The sequence below is a fragment of the Solanum pennellii genome, chromosome 11 (genome assembly GCF_001406875.1).
Source record: "Solanum pennellii chromosome 11, SPENNV200".
Lineage (NCBI taxonomy): Eukaryota > Viridiplantae > Streptophyta > Magnoliopsida > Solanales > Solanaceae > Solanum > Solanum pennellii.
The window spans coordinates 53,168,724-53,187,913 of record NC_028647.1 but is presented as its reverse complement, the minus strand read 5'-3'; the positions used below and the strand labels follow the sequence as shown (position 1 = coordinate 53,187,913).

Sequence of the window (19,190 nt, the reverse complement as noted above, 5' to 3'; positions counted from 1 at the left end):
TACGAGTGTAAAATACAGTAAATGGCCAAGTGCATTGGCATATGATCAAATGAACAATGAAATAATGAAATGAACAATGAAATGATGAAACCCTAGAAGGGTTAAGTACGAGTGTAAAATACAGTAAATGGCCAAGTGCATTGGCATATGATCAAATGAACAATGAAATAATGAAATGAACAATGAAATGATGAAACCCTAGAAGGGTTAAGTACGAGTGTAAAATACAGTAAATGGCCAAGTGCATTGGCATATGATCAAATGAACAATGAAATAATGAAATGAACAATGAAATGATGAAACCCTAGAAGGGTTAAGTACGAGTGTAAAATACACTAAATGGCCAAGTGCATTGGCATATGATCAAATGAACAATGAAATAATGAAATGAACAATGAAATGATGAAACCCTAGAAGGGTTAAGTAAGATTGTGAAACGCACCAAATGGCCAAGTGCATTGGCATATGATGAAATGAACATTCACGTGAAAAGAGGTGAGTAACTATGAAGAGCAAATATGCTAATCATAATGAATGTGGTGACAATATGATATGAGGCTAATGTAAAAAATGAGAGCAATCTCAAATGAGCCTAAGTAAATGTTACCAAAACGTACTCACATATGAGAGTGTAAATTCAATGAAGAGACCAGTCTCTATTAACACTCTAATGAAAGTATTGAGATTAACACACTTAATACTAATGATGAGATGAGAAATCATCTATTGAGATATGATGTCCTCATACTAGATGACAGCTTCCATGATATATGAGTTGAATGTAATGGAATTTTATACTGAGCACCGATAGACTAGCTATGAGAGGTGATGCCTTCTTTCGGGAAGGGCAGAGGTTCATGTAACTCTCATGAGATGAGACTGTCCAGCATGCCGGGTATGGGTCTCCTTATATCTTCTAGTCTTCGAACCTATACTACCAATATGGGGATCTGGCGAGGTTCAATTCCCATATACGCTAGCATGTTTTGGGTCACTTTGGCGCTGATTCCACCTCTTTTCGGTGTGGGGTTTCGTGACACTGGATTTCATGATGCTCATATGATCTATGTCGGTTAAAGTTAAAGTTTCCCATGAATGAATGAGGCCAGCCTCAAATGATGCACATAATGAATTGAATGATACCAATGGTGTTAGGATAGGATAATCAAGAGGTGATCTAGACATAAGTAATGACACTAGGTCATTCTTGATCATTGGACAGCGAACTCGATGAAAGTCTTAAACTACATCCTAGGTATAGATGGTGTTTACACTAGCCTATGAATGAAATGAAATGAAGTACGTATGAATGAATGAAGAAGACTCTATGGTTGCTGAAGAAGGTTCCCTAGTTAAGGTCCCATATGTTGAGCCCTCACTTTTGGGAAGTCTTGATTTCAAGTCCATGATTCCAAGGTTTCATGGCATATGAACGAATGATATGAAAAATGTTATGTGTTATATGCAATATGTATGTGCTATGTGCAATATGTTATGTGTTGTGTGCAATATAATAAGTATGATGATGCATATTACTCTCATGGCATGACTTTGCTAATCAAAATTAGGGAAGTTCACTCACTTTCCTAATCCAAATTTGGAAAGCTCACTAACTTTCCTAATCCCAATTTGGTAAGTCCACTGACTTGACTTTCCATAATCATGTTGTTAGGAAAGAGTTGTTCTTTATCATGCATGTCCTTGGTGTGTGCTTGCATATACCCATACTTAGTACAAGTGTGTACTAATCCCATACAACTCTACAATTTTAGGTGCAGGCACAGGTGGACACTAGAGCTACAGCTTTATGCTGAAACTATCCGGATGTGGAGCATTCATCCGGACTTGGTAGGCCCTCATGCTTTCGAGGATGATTGCCCATTACATTCTAGCTTAGTTATTAGATTGAGATAGTGGAGTATGTTCCACTAGTGTTTCTTTCCGCTTTTGTTCAGACATTGTATTGGTGCCATTTTGGCAAGTATACATTTAATTCTATATTAAACTATTTCTTTCATTTGATGATCTTAATGTTAGATGGTTGATGGTGAACAATTATGAATATAATAGAATGATTAGTATGTATGTTAAGAAACAAAAAGTTTCAAATTTTATGCTAAAATTAACCGAGACGAACTAAGAATGACGTAAGTAGGCTTGTCTGCGACCTCTGAGAGGTCAACGACGCCGGTATCGTTTGGGATCTAGACTCTTGTCGTGACATGAAAGTATGACCATTGCTTAGATGAATATTGAATTTAATATGAGCATGAGTAGCGAACACAATTTCTTCCTTGGACTACAAATCAGACAAACCCCTGTTGATTTCCAAGGGGCGGTGTAGACTTTCTAAATGAGAAGAAAGGTGAAATTGTCGAAATAGGTAAGGTTGAAGTTTTCTCTTTCTCCAGGGGAAAAAAAATTTGAATCCCACGTTTTGACATATAAAATGTATATGTTGATGAATCAAGGTCCTTGCTGTAGAATACGCCGCAAGTTTTCCTCTTTATAAATTTTTTCATAGAGTAGTTGCGAACTAAATTAGTGAAGATTTGCCCAGCCACTTGCTTCTTGTTCCATCTTAGGAGTAGACTCCAGGATTTTGAACTTCTAATTTTCTGTAAGTGCGTGATTTGACGATCTTTTTCAGTCACTCTCTGCAACATAATCAATGTCTCTTATAGATTGTTGAGGTTATTCTCTTTTCATCCTCTTAGGTAGTTTGTTATGTTTTTATTGTTCATCCCTATTAAGGCTTGAGCCTTTCTCATCGATGAGCATATTTTGTGCAACAATGGTTTGGGCCTTGTTATGTGATTCCATCTCGAAGGATATAGTGAGAAAGTAGTATGTTATGAAAGACTTCTTTTTCTCTTTTGTTACCTTAGTCCCGACTTGATTCTAATCCTCATTTATCTGGTGGAGATAGTAGATTTAGGTCTCAAAAAACGAAACACGATAACTATTTTAGGACGAAGGCAGTATTAAAGTAAGTGATAAGGTAGATTTTCTTTCTGTTCTGCCATCGTTATAACTTTTCACAAAGCTGCAAAATAGTAATTCATTTGCTAGTAAGTAATTGACGACTAGAAAAAATATTTTAAGATATATAAGCAAAAACCAACCAAGATTAACATTCCTTAATGTTTACAAAAAAAAATGCTTACTAGAGCACTTGATGAATACATATACTTGAAGTCATAATAAAAACAATTTATGCAGTCAATCTTTTTTAAAGTAAACAAATATAAGATCTGCATGACAACTTCCTAAGACAAACTAAAATAGTCAGAATGCAATCCAAAGAAATTCTAGCTGCTTTATTGAAAGTAAAGGGGTGTTGGGATCTATTGAACCTGCAAAACATTTGCAATATGGCCCAGAATCATCTTTAAGAGACAAGTTTCACCATTAGCTATTTTGTTATCGTTTTGAAATGCAGTCCATCCTCCTTTTATAATAACCATACTACTAGTATACTCTATTTCCACTCCCCATTCTTCTCCCTTTTCATTAACCATCCTCATATTCTTCAAGTTGATTATGTTTATACTTTGGGAGAATCTCATCGGGATAGTCTATAAACATATTATCAATGAATAATCTTATAAATACTTCAATTCAATATATACTCAGAAATAATTCTACGATGTGATCTTCCACGGATAACATAAAACTCATCAAATTTAGGTATCAAAATATCATCTTTGATACAAACTTAGATACCTCATTCATAAATGAATCCCAACCTTCATCCCTAAGTTGTTGAAATCGATTCTTGCCACTCCAATGAGTAACATGGCATTCGCAATGTCTTGCTCTTTCTTTTGAAAATCAGCATTTAAATCATTTGTAATTACTAAATCAATGCGCATGAAATGCAACATGACGACAACATCAAATGTTAAACATGCTATAAGATATCATTTTGCCCTACATTTCTCTTCAAAACGAGCATTAACAACAATAACATCAAGTTCATTAATGATAGGACCAAACATGAGGATAAAATTGTTAAAATATTTGTAATGAGGTAGTATCACCTTCTCTTGCAAGACCTAATTCTTGATTCAAGACCTTACCCGTTTCATGTTCACCTTTACGTAATGCCTTTTCAGTTTCTTTTGCTTGAGCTTCGCGAAGTTTATCTCTGTGCTTGCAAGAAGCTCCTACCATATTTAGTATATCAGAAACCAATAACAAAATTTCTTGCACTTCACCACATCTTTTAGAAATCTCAACAAGAGTTGAAGTTGATGAACAAAATAATGAATAGAATGAGCACATTTACTTTCTTGTTGTACCAATTTTTTTAACCCATATATATCACCTTGCATATTACTTGCTCCATCATAACAAAGCACTAGTATCTCAAACTTGAACAATACCAAGAAATCGTTCCATCACACTTCCCCTTCTATCAAAATATAGTAAGACAAAAGAAATTTTCTCCTTACATGAAATATCACGAGATTCATCAACTGATATTGAGAAGTGATCATCATTTAAATTTTCAATTCTACACTTAATTGTTTCAATCTTACATGCATTGATAATATCTTTTTGAATACGTGGAGAAGTTAGTTGATTATTCTTTGGAGCTTTTTAAAATGCACTGTCAATATTATCACATAACGTTGCATACCAAGCAAGGATCTTAATATAATTACCTCCATTTGAATAGGATACATCTTCATGATGGCCCTGAAATGACAATCCTTGCTTTAAAAGATATCTTATCACATTAATTGCAGCTTCCAAACGAGTACGATATTCTGACTTTTGCTGATTAGATTGTTTTGAAATGCACTTTGAATGCATTGTTTTTGTCCACTCCACCCCACCTCTACTTCAACCATCTTATACTTTAAAAATAAGAAATAATCTTCCATGAAATTACTCTATCATCACCCTATGTTAGAAGTTTAACAATTGGCTTCCTTCAGAATAGCAAAACATACATAGATCTTCAATTAATAAAGGAACCAAGGCCTCACAGACAATGGCTCAGTAACTCAACAAAGGGGATAAAGGGAAGAACCTTGTTTAACACTACTCTTAGATGATCCAAAAAAGCAACAACATTATATTATTCATATATCTAATAGAACACTTCACTAAGAATTCGAAATATCTTAAGAAACCATAACTAATAAGAAATAGCCTAGAAAATATTGCATATGTTCTTTAAACAAATGATCACATATTTTTTGGACTCATCATTCGATTCCGCAGAAGAGACATCAATATCTGGCTCAGTAATTCCAATCCCTGCTGCAGCTTCTGATTTTCTATTTGGGATCACCTTTGCCTCAGTGCTCTTCTTGGTTGATTGTTTTACCTGTAGCAAAATAATACTCCTATCAATCATCAAATTAGTTGCATTTAGAAAGATTTCTGGCCTCCTATGCTGGAAAAATAAGTGGTCATGAAAGAGGGATTAGATAGAACAAAATTGATTAACTGTAAAGCATGTTTTGTAGTTCGTCCCGATGAGATTGAATGTTTCTAACATGTTGGTGGTACAGGAAGTGAAAAATCCAACCACACAATAATTACTTGAACGCTACACTTGAAAATATATTTCACGGTAGATTAACCAAAAATCATAAAGATGGTGGCAATTCATTAGAATAAGATATAAAAAGGAATTCTTTAAGACATTGTTTGGTTCAAGGAATTAATCAAGCTATCCTATACATATTTTGAGGTTAACCTATCTCGTATTTGATTGGAAGTATTACCTAAGATCGTTGTTATAAAATACCTAGTTAGTTTACCGATACTAATGTTGGGTTGTTGGTCGTGCTCCTCATAGCCTTCCCTTATTTCGTGAAAAAGATATTTGAATGCAATGTATTACTACTAAATAGATTCACTTAATAGCTAATAAAACAATTAAGATGTTTACTTACCTTGCTCAATAACATTAGCATTAGCTTGAAGGTTAACTGGAATATCTTTCTCGATTACATAAGCATTAGCTTGAAGGCTAACTAGAATATCTTCCTCAATCGCAGTAGCATTAGCTTGAAGGTTAAGTGAAATATCTTCCTATTTTTCCTCGAGTACATTAGCATTAGCTTGGAGGGATGGAATATCTTCCTCTTCTTCCTCAATTACATTAGCATAGCTTGGATGACTAGAATATCTTCCTCTTCTTCATCTGATTCCATCTCTTGATCTATTGGATATTCAATTTTGGTTGTACTCTGATCATATATAGTGACATCAAAGTGAGAACGAGGGTTATATGTGAATACTAATAAGCTCCTAACTCTTATTGAGTAATAGACACAAAAATAATTCCATTCTTTAGCTAGCCAAATTAGGCTTTGAGAATTTTCCACTTCAACCTCCCATGCTTTTCCATGGGGAGCCTCAAGAAACACGGGGTTTAACATGTTCTTGCAATGTCTTTTTGTAAATAGTACTGGAATCTTGTGTGCAAAAGAAATTTGAATTGAGTTTCATACTGACAGATCATAGATATACATAATTAGTTTAACATCTATCTTGGACTGAACACACAGAAGCCAATACAAAATACACTCCTATGTTAACTGATACAATGAGTTGTAGGTCTTGTAAATTTCTTGCCTCATAAGCTAGCTCCTTCTGTTGAATAAGGGCTATTATTCAATGTTTATGTGGTATCAAAGTAATACAGTTCCTTATATATATTCAACTTGTGACTAATTACTTCTACATGTACTAGCTACCTTCTATTAACACATTCTTATATTTGGTTTATCAAATGTTGAATCCTCCAAATGTCTATTCTTGGGCGTGAAAGGAATTTTTTTTTATCGAGAGATTGAAATTGTCTTCTTACATGATAATTTTGAGAAATTTCATTCAGTTAGACCCATATAAAAGTATTGTAATCGTTGGATCTAAGTCAATAGTTAACAACGATTGAAATTACACTTGCACTAAAAAAAAGTTGGAATCTGTGAGCAAAACCAAGATTTGGAGGGAGAAAAAGGGGTGGAAGTTCCTAGGAGGGTAAAAAAAGAAAAAGAACAAGATTTGGAAGATGAAGAAAGTAATTACTAGACGGCATAATTCATATGAGGAAGTAATCATTTGGATGAACTTATAGTTGTTGGGAGAAGACTTCCTAAAGGAAGCTCCGTGAAAGTTGTTTACCGTGACGGCAGTTGAGGAATGGATGGGAAAGTGGAGAAATGCTTTTTTTAGGACTTTAATGCATGAATTACGAGGACAGTGCAATGTGTGTCTCACGAGGACTGTCTTATATCTGACTCACTTAATGCATATGACTGAGTCACAAGGATTGTCTTATATCTGAGTCACGTGATGCTTGTAACTGACTCATGAGGAGTGTGTAATGTACAAGGCAAAAGAAATAGTGTTTGACCAGATCTTTTTTATTAGATTATGAAAATTTGTCTTTAAAATTTTTTCAAGCTTCAACCCTATTTTTTTGAGGGTGTTTCATTGTCACTCACAAAAGTTTTATTTTTTAAAGTAAAATACATATAGAAACATAACTTCATATTTCAAAAATTACAATTGTGTACGCTTTGTCCCAAAAAATGTGATAAAAAAGAATAAAATGCATGAGATAAGGCCTTCGCTGGTTTGGCTCCCTCTTATTCTGGTCTACACTACCCTCATCCCGAACCAAGGAGGCACTAAGAAAAATTACGTAATGGATATGCCTTTCAATTATTCTCATGTCTTAGACCATCTCCAATCTATCTTTTTTTTACTCTTAAATCTCTATATTTTAAGAGTAAAATATAGAATAGGTTCTCCAACCACTCTCTGTTTAACTCTCTATTCTTCAATTATAGAGAAATGAATAGTAGTTCCCCAAATTTGGAGAACTACTATTCACCTCTGTATTCTACTTTTTGATTATTATAATATTATTTAATTATATTAGTAATTTAATCTTTATCATTTGTAATTATTTTCTAATGTAGTTAAACATTTACAAGTACTATTTCCGCCAAACTAATACTACTTCTGTCAAATTAATCAATTTTATGTAACTTTAAATATGTAACTTAAAGCTATTAAAATATTATTTGTATTATATAAGATTGTTAATTAAGTCTCTAATATTTGTAATTATTTTCTAGGTAATATCTAAAACACATTATTGATTTTTAATTTTTTTTTGTAATTTTAACTATGTAATTTAGATTATGATTATTTTTCATTATGAATTATGCACAAAATTTACATGATAATCCAAACTATCTACTTTTTATGTTATAGTGATAAATTATTAAATTACACTTTTTAAATAGCATGAAAATATTTGATTCAATAGATCAAAATGAAATATGGGAAGTAAATTAGTACATAAAATAATTGGACAAAAGATGGAATTGTTAATGTATAAAATTTTTAGCTACACATCAAAAATAAGGATAAAATGCTCATTTGAACTCTTTAATACATTAATAGAACATTCATGAGAGTAACATAATAGTCTTGAAAGTTGAGTATTTATATAAAATTTAAAATAAAGTTTATGATTATACAACATTTATGATACAATTATATTTCATTAATGATTTCACTTTTATTTTAATGCTTCGCTAATATGTATTATATATAAGATTTATCTCAATTTATGTTATTTAGAATAAAATATAATTTTGTATCGAATGAAGAATTTGAAAAAAAATTGTATTAAAAAGATTATAGAGTGATTATTTTCAAAAAGAAAAAAAGATTTATATCATGAAATTAGAAAATAAGAATGAAACAAATAATAATATAATATTGAGGAGAGAGAAAACAAATTCTTTTTTAGAGAGTAAAATAGAGATTTGAGTTGGAGTTAATAGTATGAAAAATAGAGAACTCTATATTTAAAGAGTAAAATAGAGGATAGGATTGGAGATGCCCTTAAGCACGAGAGATTTCTCCCATTTCATCGATTTTTTTGGGATCCCACGATAAGGTGTTACAACTAATACAATTACCATATTAAGTTTCAATTACAATAATAGTGACAAAAGGTATAAAACAATCAAATTAAAACACTTACTAAAAGAAATACGGAATTATCAACTAGTAGTACAACACTGCATTTTCTTTATTAAATTAAGTTGAACAATTATAATGATAGAAAGTGCAGCATTTTCTTGCGTAAATTAGTTTTGATGACAATAGTTTTGGGGGTTTTAATTAAGCAAGGCTCGATTGTTATCTCCAATTGATTTGATTTTCTCGAAATCAACTAGTGGACTTGAAACTATAGATTCATTTTGTGATCCACGTGACTTAGACAAGAATCCAATATTTTACCCACCTAGTGATGTTTTGATTGAATTTCGAAGATCGCGATACCAATTAAGATTATTCTTTAACATATATCTTACATATTGATTAGAATAGAATTAACATGCTCAACTCTTTCTAAAATAAAGATCCATATATACATTGGTTCCTTTCCTTTAAAAAATGAAGGAAACACAAAGTAGTAAAACAGAATACGCATCGAAGTTTAGATAACTTAACAAGTGAAATAATATTATATTCATTTAGCTGAAGGAAATATGATGACATTAAACAGAAGTTTGAATCCATTCAAACACAAACTCCTTTAGCTTGAAGTACCATGTCACTATGTCTATGGTCTGTTAATTTGAAGGATGCATTATCATATAGAACTCTTATTCATCACGTAATAATTAGAGTTACAAAAAAAATAATAGATAAATTATGGTTTTGAGGCGTGAAAAATCACTTTCTTTCAAGCATTATAAGGATTACAAGAATTTCTTTATTAAAATACGATAAAGCCTGAAACCTATTAGCAATTGAATACGTTGATAGAGTGGGTAAAAGTCCCACATTGATTGGGGAATGGACCGGTAGTGGTCTTCTTATATAGACTCTGAAATCTTTTCTTCATGAGCTAGTTTTTTGCATTTGAGTTACGTTTAGGTGGCATATCTTTACATGATATCAAAGATAGGTTCAACATTGTTTGGGCTACTACTGGCTCGCGCGTCAGTTGAGTTTGGACGTAAATGGGGGTGGGGGGGGGGTTCATTGGTTGAAGAATGGGCTAATGGTCTCCTTATATTGACTTTCGAAATCCTCCCCTCATGAACTAGCTTTTGGGGTTGAGTTAGTCCCAAGTAGTGTCATATCTCTTACATACACCACACCCGGAAATTCATCGTATTTATAGAAGCGTCAAGGTGACCTTTTCGGAAAAATCTCATTTTCTGAAAACATGCAACCTTTTTGTTCACTTATATTTTTTTATAGTAATTTAAATTTTAGATAAATAAATTGGTTTAAATAAATTAAAATCTTTTATTTAATATTTAAGATCACAAATTATAAATGTTTTGTTGCTATATAAATATTATGACATTCATATTTATAATCAGCTATTTCAACAATTATCTTTGATATTTCTTATAATTAAGTGAGTCAAATTTTATCACATGAATTGAAACAAGTAAGTTATTACTTGTATTACTGCTAAATTCGAATTAAACGCGATGACAGATTTCATTATGTTCATACCTAATAAATTAGATAAGATGGTTTACTAAAGCCAACTGGAATATCATCATCTAATTGTCCTCCTTATACGAGTCGTGTTTTTTATGGCTTAAAGTCACCTTTGACAACAAAGGAATGAAGACAGAGGCGTGACTACATACTTGGCACTTGGCAATGCACACAATATTTTCAATCAACCTATTTTAATTTGTCCCACATTGGTTGAAAGAATGAGGTGTATATCTTGCACATTTTGTGCCTCATTATCCATCCTCTACCAATTATAGGTCAAAGATTCATTTTTAACAGGGTAGCAAAGAGAGACATGACATTTTTGTATATGTCCAACTTGTGAGAACCTCGATTAATTCACACTCAAAATTATGTCTATATTTTGTCGTGAAAAGGAATATTTTTGCCAAAGTAATGAAATTTAATTTGTATTCTAATTACGTTGGATTTTTAGAAATTCTATCTGATTTAGACTACTAATCGTTTGATTTAAATCCACAATTAACAAGGAGGGAAATTAGAGTTGCACTAACATAGAGTTGAGAATCAATTGGTAATTCAAGATAAAAAGAGAAATTAAACAAAGAAGATGGGATTAAAGCACTAACAAGATGCCAATATTCAACTACTCAATGTTTAGGCACAAAAAACAATTTTTATTGAAAAATCTAGTTATGCGGTCTAGAACGAGACAAAAGAGGTAGACCTAAGATTTCGCCCTAATAAATCAATGAAGAAATTAAATCTACTATTTGGTCATAAACTTTGGATTAAATGTTGAAAATCTATCTTCGAAAAATATTCAAGTTTCAAAATTTGGTTCTTTTTTTGGAGAACTTTCACTTTCAGTCACAAAAATTCAATTTATTTCGAAGTAAAATGTATGTTCAAACATAAATTCAAATTTCAAAATATGACAATTTCATAAATTTAAATTTTCAAATTTCAACTTTAATTTATACACAAAAAAACGGGAATATCATGCATGACACTTTGTAGTTCTCGTGGTTATATAAATGATATTTTGGTGGTTTGAATTTCCAAACACGTCTACTTTGAATTATGAGTGTGAGCCAATCTTAAATGACCTCATTTAAGGAAATACTTACCGTTTGAGTGTCGATGACGATGTCCTTAAGAATATTTCACTTGATTTAGGTATATAATCTTGAATTCAACAAGCTCTTATATATAAAATATGAGTCAAAAGATTTAATTAGAAATACATCTGACACATTTAAAGAATATGTGGAGAAGAAATTTACCTTCGTCTTCACCCTCATAAGGAGAAAAAACTACCATAAATTATATAGCTAGATATAGACAAGATGATGTGATACATCTCTAAATAATGAATATATCTCAATAATAACTATAAATCATATTATTTATTTTATTCTACCTGTAATTACTAGTAATATTTAATAACTTTTTCTTCATTTGCCATTATTTTGATACCAATTATGACATTGATCATATTTATTAAATTGCCTTAATAAGCTTTTCCCAAAAAGGAAATTTGGAGATGTCATACAATTTTTTTAACTTAAAATCGGTCAATAACATATTTTCCATCTTAAAACTGTTCAATAAACACATTTTCAATTTAAAACTGGTCAATAAACATATTTTCCTAGATACGTTTTAATATATGACATATTTTTAAAGATATTATCATAAACACGCCTTAAGAGCTATTTTCGTGATTTTTAATATTTTCCACATAAAATATATATTATATTTAGAGCTGTTTTAGAATCCCCACATGTGATATCTTTTTTCTTAAAATGATGATAACAACAAATTTTGTTTTCCTTGGAAATTCTTTTACCAACACAAAATGTCTCATCAAACAGTGCTGTAGCATTTCCCCTCAGTAGTTTTCACAAATTTGAAATATTAAATACAAATTCAATTAGTATTTATATTCTTCAAATTAATGACCCATACACATTGCATATGAAAAAATGTTAACTAATTGAGATGATAAGCTATTAGATGGAATAAAATAAGGAAGGCCAAAGACAATATTTTAACTCATTGAATGATTAGAAATTTGACAGAGTATATTTTTTTTTTTAAAAAAAAAAAAGGTCAAGAAAGTATGCCATATATTATCATATGCAAATTCAGCTTGAGAATGCTGAATTACTGATTACATATTAATTTTTGAATTGATTTAGCAAACTCATGGTCAAATCAATAAAATTCATAAAATTATTATCTTTTGATTTTATTGGGATATGTTCATTAAATATTTCTTTATAAGTGTGAGGAGCATTCGCAATAGCAGTAGTAGAAGTTCTCGCCCCTAAGAAGTCATTTGCATCAAAATATTTGAATTGAGACTTCATTATAAATATTATTTGTCTTTGTTGAACACTGTTAAAGTACAGTACGTACCAAAAAAATTTTATCAGCTTTTACGATCCGCTCTAAAAGCGTCAATATAAACTTTGAAATCACTAAAATGTTCGACAAACATCTTCTATCAAATCTATCAAACGAAAAAAGTTACAAGAGAAAGAAAGATCATGAAATCACCGATAATACTTTCATGGAATTCATCTTTACCAATAAATATATTTTTTGAGTCATATGTCGAGTGGTTCTTATAGTTAAATCAGTACATATTCATATTTATTTCTTTTCCATAAAAGATTAGCAGACATTATTGGGTCAAGATTATGGTAATTATATATATCATATCCTTTTTGAAATAAACTAATACTATTAGGAAGTATTGTCTTCAAATTTAGGCACGCAAATAAATTAATATTAATTCACTATATTTTTAGTAACATACATATTTAAAAAATTAACAATTAGAAATGCAAAATGTGTTGAGAATATAATTTCTCCCAAAGCAAAGCTCTTTAATTACTTTGTAGATGTTATTCTATTATTTGTGGAAAGAAAAGAATGCACAATTTATAAAAGTTCACAATCATATTTAAATTCACTCCAAATCTGATTTTGATCAATTTTTTTCTTTACTAGCCATTATAAATAAGGAATAAAGATTCAGTCACGTATAATTAGATCAAGTAATGTTCAATTGCTTTATAGATTTATGTCATATTTATTATATGATTATTTATGGTTGAGATTCATTTATATTATATACTCATCTTAATAATAAAAATAACAAAGTTGTCAAATATTTTATATTTCAAAACTATCAAATAAAACAATTAAGTGTATACCTAAGCTAATATTTTAAAAAAAAAATAAAAAATAAATAAAGATTGAAAAAGAAAATTCAATATACCTGATTAAAAGTATTTGCATTATCAAATTGAGTCTTATCGTCAACTTCGATCCGCATACCCGTCAATCTTAATTTTTTTTCCTTGAAAAATTAGCTTGGATACACTTGGTTGCTTTATTTGATAGTTTTAAAATAATAAAAATAGTTGACAACATTGTTGTTTGTATTATTAAGATGAGTATATAATTTAAATTTATTATTAAGATAAGTATATAATTTAAATGAATCTCAACCATAAATTATTATATAGTACACATGACATGAATTTTATAAGGCCATTGAACATTACTTGACCTTATTATACTTGACCGGATCTTTATCCGGAGTCTGTTTGTCTGTTTGTCATTATTGCTAAAAATTGCTTTATTGTCAAAAACATTTTTTAAAATAGCTTTCAGAAACATATTTTTGAAAAATAGTTTGTGTTTGTCTAATTCATTTGAAAAAATATTTTATATAATCAAATTGTATTTGAAAAATCTTTTTAAAACAATGCTATTCAAAATTAAATTACGATAAAAGCACAAGTATTAATATACTTTTAATATTAAAATTATTTTATAGAGAGAAACTAGTTTATACATTTATTACAAAAATTAATTTTAAATTTTTATTTATATTAAATTAAAATACTCATATTTTAATTTTTCAATCAATATTTTATTTTTTTAAGGGAGGGGTGGACATCTTTAATTGTTATTCTTTTTCCTAACCTTACAAAAATATTGTTGTTACTTTTTTTCTAATTCTGCAAAATAATATGTAAAATAATAAATAAAATAACAATACTTAAACTTAAACTACATATGAAATTTATTATATAAATATATAATAAAATTATTAAATAAAACTTAAGGTACGAATGAATTAAAATTTAATAGAGGTAGGAAGACAAATATCCTATGAAAGAATCAGGATTAACTCAACAAATTAAATATAAACAATGTACCAATATAACCCCGCAAATGAGATTATGGATATTCAAACATAATTCGTCATAAGTAGTTGATAAAAAAAATAACTAATATCGAACTTGTATTATTTGTGTATACATTACATATCTCTTGTTGGATAGTGTGTTTAGGGGCCCTTTTGTTTCATAGATTAAAGAGCAAATATTAATCCATAAAAAGATGAAGCATCATGTTACATTTTTGCTTATACGGTGCAGAGAAGATTGTGGAATTGTGATAAATATATTCTCAATTCTTTTTTATACGTGATTAGCTATTAAAGATTCACTAACAAAATTTTAATCCCAATGAAATGACCTATAGGTTCAATCGTTAGTGGTGTTCGTAGGATTTTCTGTGAGCAATATCAACAATTAAAACAATATAACAACATTATAGACTTATAGTAATAAAAACTACTTAAAACATACTAATAAAACAAAAATAAATAAAAACAACAATTCTCCACAATAAGTTTTCATAAAATTAAATTCATAAAAAAATAATGAATAAATTCAAAAAATTCCGACTAGAACTAAAAAGATGAAAAGAAAAATATGAATGTTCAATTGAATTCTTACAAATGCAATTATAGTTCACGTGGATTGTTTAATAGCACATGCCATGCGCCAAACCAACGGAGCAAGATTAGTTATCTTCCTTTGAATTTATGATTTATTTTAATAGTAATCATGTATTTTTTTTTAAATTATTTATTTACATGTATAATATTAAAAAAATTGACGATGTAGTGTTGATGACACCCTTTGATATAAGGTCTGTTTGTTCCTGGTCACACAAACATTTTAATATTTAACTTTAAAAGTTTGTTTATACTCTTAAAGAACTCATTCATTTATAGACACATAAATGATCCATGAATATTTCTAGCCACAATTTTTTTAAAAATTATTTCTTTTTTAAACTTTGTACAAAAGTCAAATAGTATCACATAAATTAAGACGAAAAAAATAATAAGCAAAAGTTCAAGGTAAAAGAAGATGTATTTGGTTTATTAATTGAAAAAATTACTTTAATACACAACCTAACTTACCTTATTCTTCATTTTCCCTACTTTTTTTTTATATATTTTATTAATCTCTTTTTTACTCTATGAAATTCATATCTTTGATACATAATTTCACATCTGCTAACTCATGTCTATCTCCTTCACTTTTCACTCCTCAAATTACGTTATATTTTATCTCTCATAATCGTATCAGTTTATTTCAAGATATTTCTCTCTCCAATCAAACGATTTTTCATTCCTTCTGGTATTATTTCAATTTCATTACTTTTCTTCATAGTTAATAGGTTTTTTTCTTGATTCAAAATTTTGTTTCATTATGATGATGCTCCCTTTTCCAGTATAGGTATTACCCAGATAATGGCATCTAACACCAATCATGTTTATGACCATGAAGACGCAAGTTGGTTTGAGAATAGATCAATGAAATTGCATTGATCCCCTGTAATTGCCAACGTGAGTATTGAGAAGGAGAGGAAGAATGTGTCTTTTTCTTCAAAAATGAAGGTTGAAAAATCCCCTAAAAAGGGGTAGAAACATGTCATCTTCAATTTTTCGTCCTAATCTACCTAAGGTGATGAGTTCTGATCTATTTCTATATTTTTTATGTTCAATCTTCGATTTAATTATTAATTTGACATTACTGATAGAATATCAGTGTAGATTATTGTTATCATTTTTGAATGTATCACTATATATAATTTATTTTTAATACATAAAAGTCTAATATTCTGTAAGATTTAGATGAAATTAATTATATATAAGTACTAACATATTACATATATGATACAAAATTACATAGTTTAGTTGTTCTCAAAATTTTTATTTAACTAATACAAAAAAATCAATTGTTCTTTTCAATGTATCAATGTGTAAATATTGTTGTAACAGACTGGATTATGTATTATTCTCAACTAAAGACATACATTCTTTTGTAAATTCTTATTCAAGTATCAATCCCGACTTATCATATATAATAAAAAAATAAGTTTCTTTAGGTATAGTGTGTAATAGACACAAATGATAATATTATGCATCTGACACAAATATAATAACCGTTGTAAATTCAGTTGTTTAGTGTTCAGATTGTATCATGTTTTTAATTTTTGTATATCAATAATCGTTGTTCATTTGTCTCATTATAGTATGTGATATACAAGATAAAATAAATTCCTACACATTCTTTGAGGTTTGGTTGAACATACAACATGTGTTTTGTATAAGAGTTGAAGTTGTATATATGGATTGAGTTTGTTGTATCTGGATTCGAGCGGTCATTGATGAACATTGTTAATAATTTTGAGATTCTTGCTTGTCGTAGCACTCAGTAGATTATGTTTACATTTCGGTGAATTGTGATGGACAATTTCATTGGGTATTGATTGTTGTTGTTTTGAAAAAGAGGCTAATACATGTCTACGACTCAACATCTAAATTAAGGAGAAAATTTTATTTGAACAATATTTAAAATTTATCTTTAATGTTGCCTACTTACCTCTAGGACAATTTTTGAGCATTCGGAGCTAACTGACTGATGCTTATAAGAACAAGGAAACTGAAAGTCTTTTGAGACGAAAGCACCCTTTACTGGTTGAACATGTACAAGACATTATTCACCAAGAAAGCGACACACTATATGTTTTATAAACTTTTGTTTTAATGTTTATGTTCAATTTATTTTGTATAATGTATCTTTTGCATTTTGTAGGGACTGTGGTTTGTTTGTGGCCGCGTTTGCTGAATTCCTTAGCGCCAATAATATAATTATTTTGTATTTGATTATCTCCGTTTAATATATGCAACATAGTTATGAAAATATGCAGTGAAAAGGCTGAAGCTTGATATGTTAGTGATAATGACAATCCACTGAAGTCTAGGGGTCATTTGACATCATCAGACCATGATGCGACAGTTTTTGTGTATCAATAGATACACAATGTTTTTTTTTGTTTTTACTATTTTCAAGATACGTTAAAATAAGTGTAGGAGTATTTCTCTAAAATGTTATTTTGTCTGACTTTTTAATATCAATATATTCTATTTCTTTAATCTCAGAATGTATATTTGTTTAAATTTACAAATTCTAATAATTAAACAGTATTATTAAATCATCATCAATCAGAAATGTACATAAATTTGAGCAAATATTTTTTTTACTAACAGGAACAATTCAATATATTGTATCAAAAATATTTAAAATATTAAAACATTGAAGTGTATGTTACAATTATATTGAAAAACTTGTTGAGTTGAAAATTATACATTTGAAACATCTATTCTAAAAATATATATATTAAAAAGTCTTAAGATAAATTTTAACTCAAGTCTTATTATCAATATATAAGTTAGATATGATTTAAGGTTCATGACACAATTTTATATAATGTATATGATACAAGAATTATTATATATATGATACACGATTTAATAATGTATATGATACATCATTTATAGTTTATTAGAACAAAACATTAGTGAGAAATTAATAAATTGTATAAATTATGTATCATCTAAGCAGTCGATACATAGCTTTTTGATAATAAATTGATTATTTATGATTTGATGTATATGATACATTACACAATGTATATGATACAATTGAACATAAATATATGTGTATCAAATATAACATTTGCATACAAATCATAACAATTTCTTGAATTGAATCAGTAAAAGTTATAAATAATTGTTACCAAAATAAAATTAAACACACAAATCATAACATATTCTTAAATAGAATAGTAGAACTCTTAAGTATTGAATCAAAAAATCAAAATTAACAGTAATAAACTTTATTTATGAAAAATATAAAAGCGATAAACAATTACGTTAAAAATGATTCATAAAGCATAAATGTTTTATTAAAATAACGATTTCACTGTACTTTTGAAAAGAAAGTACAAGTTCTTTTCTTGTGACCTTCTTGGCGACAACTATGCGTGTTTACTTTTATTTTTTCATCTACATTTTTTCTTCTTTTTCTTGATCGTCAAACCAATCTTTTGTATCTAGGTGGCGACACACTTTCATCTACAACATTGTTAGAAATCGATCAATCTTCTTTATCTAATATTGAGCCTCATAAACTTTTGCTAATGAATCAGATTTGTTGTAATCAGAGCAATAATGATACATATATGTAACATATTTGTCCTTCAAAACGCGATTGCATGTGCGCAAGGAATCTCATCTAGTTGAATTCTGCAACAAGTACTTTCTTTCTTCTCAAGACAAACAATCTATCTTCTTCTAACTTCGTAAATCGAGAAAATAAGTTCAGATGATAAAACAACATGCAAACATTAAAAAGTAAGCGATAAATTTAGTTCCAAAAAATGCATATAAAAACAACCAGTTTGATGCGTCTTTTGTATAAGATGCTATTTTTCAATTTTTGAAATGCCAAGAATAAAAAAGA

General features: G+C 29.2%; 1 long non-coding RNA gene and 1 pseudogene across 1 annotated transcript; one reads left to right on the top strand and one right to left on the bottom strand.

The window, feature by feature from the left end:
• Positions 1 to 5,907: 5,907 nt before the first annotated feature.
• LOC107003937 lies at positions 5,908 to 11,823 on the bottom strand (annotated as a pseudogene).
• A 4,011-nt stretch (positions 11,824 to 15,834) lies between these two features.
• Positions 15,835 to 17,823, top strand: LOC114074930. The gene is made up of 3 exons (XR_003575304.1): positions 15,835 to 16,019; positions 16,114 to 16,346; positions 17,481 to 17,823. It is a non-coding gene; the product is annotated as an uncharacterized LOC114074930 (long non-coding RNA).
• The last annotated feature ends 1,367 nt before the right edge of the window (positions 17,824 to 19,190 follow it).